Source organism: Orycteropus afer, unplaced genomic scaffold, assembly GCF_000298275.1.
Source record: "Orycteropus afer afer isolate SDZICR_OR568_19922 unplaced genomic scaffold, OryAfe1.0 scaffold00036, whole genome shotgun sequence".
NCBI classification, from domain to species: Eukaryota; Metazoa; Chordata; class Mammalia; order Tubulidentata; family Orycteropodidae; genus Orycteropus; species Orycteropus afer.
Window position 1 is genome coordinate 14,827,544 of NW_006921623.1, and position 1,535 is coordinate 14,829,078.

The 1,535-nt window shown below is 35.7% G+C and overlaps 1 protein-coding gene across 1 annotated transcript in view; it reads left to right on the forward strand.

Moving 5' to 3' along the window:
- Positions 1–1,535, forward strand: part of RDX (radixin) — a 93,485-nt gene that overhangs the window by 51,903 nt on the left and 40,047 nt on the right.

A 1,535-nucleotide genomic window follows, 5' to 3' on the forward strand; every position in this document is an offset into this window, starting at 1 on the left:
AACAAGGGAAAGTGTTCAGTGCAGATCAGTGAGTAAGCACCAGCCCGCCCATGCTTACCTTGCTCCCGGAGACCCGGTCACTCTCGGGAGGGTAACAAGGGAGCCGTCTGAGCACTAGTGACTGGGTTTTTTTACATATAAATACACAGATATAAATTAAATTATATAGAAATAAATGTAATAAGTAATAAATACAAAAATTTATAGTAGTGATCTGATTTTAAAGAAAAGATTGAATGATAGCAGTTTTTTCATGTATATAACACCTTTTTTGAGAGAATAACTACTCGCTAAGTTTTTCAATCTTATTTATTTAGGATGTATAATAAAAATGTTAATGATTTGCATACAGCAAACTCCTCAAGGAAAGAAGAAGTAAAAAGTACAAGGAAGATAGAACATATTAAAGAATATAGAACATTCTTATCATGAAATAATTTCAAAGCAGTCATCTTAAGCCAGAGGACATCCAATTTGTTTTTTTGTTTTTAATTTCAAATAATAAAGCTTTCCCAGACTGTCCTAAATTCTACATGATTGTCTTGTAATTTATGCTAAATTCTTATCCAGATGCAGTAATTGCCCAAGTAACTGTGGCCAGGTTGTGATATTCAGTACGTTGATTAACTTGTAATTTTTTTGTTTGTAGAGGGAATTTTTCTATACTTTTATTATTACCATTTTATTTCTTTTAAATTTTATTATTGAAGTCATTGTTTCAAAGGGATCACAACTCATTAAATATAGTAGTTCTGTTATACCATTTCTGTAATATACATTGTTAAATTATTTAATTTTATTCATCTTTGAAGGAAAAAAAAAAACCACAAAACCAGCTTTAAGATATATTGATAACTGACATATAAATTAGCAGGGCTGCAGTCAGTTGTTATTCCAACAAATAATAAATTCTCACTTCAAAAAGATTGTAGAAAAGAATTAAGCTGTGGATACTTATTAAGCATGTATTATGTGGTACCTAAGGCGTTTGACTGCTAACCAGAAGGCTGCCAGTTCAAACCCACTAGTCACTCCTTGGAAGGAAGACTGGGCATCTGTTTCCATAGAGATACCACCTTGGAAACCCAGGGAGGGGTCTCTATGAGTCGGATTCGATTTGATGGAAGTGAATTTGGTTTCGTTATATACTAGACACTGTCCTTAAGTATTGAGGATACAGTATTGAATGGGTAAGGCCCCTGCTTTCATGGAGCTTATTACACATCTTTTAAGGGAAGACAGAGTAATAAATGAAAATCATTTTTTGTAGCAAGTGCTATGAAGGAAGTAGGCATGATAGTGTGATAATAGTTGTAGGTATGTGTTAGGGGCTCTAATTTAGATAACACATTGGTATACAATTAGCCAGCCGCGGGGATCTGCAGTCAGCCACGGGAATCCAAGCGGGGAGAGGAATTCAGGCATGCCCAAAGCAGCAGGGCGGGAGAGTGGATTAAAAGGCCTAGGAATCTGGACAGAAGAAGAGTCAGCCTCAGGGACCTAGGTAAGGGTGGTACGAGAGGTTTCCAACAGGG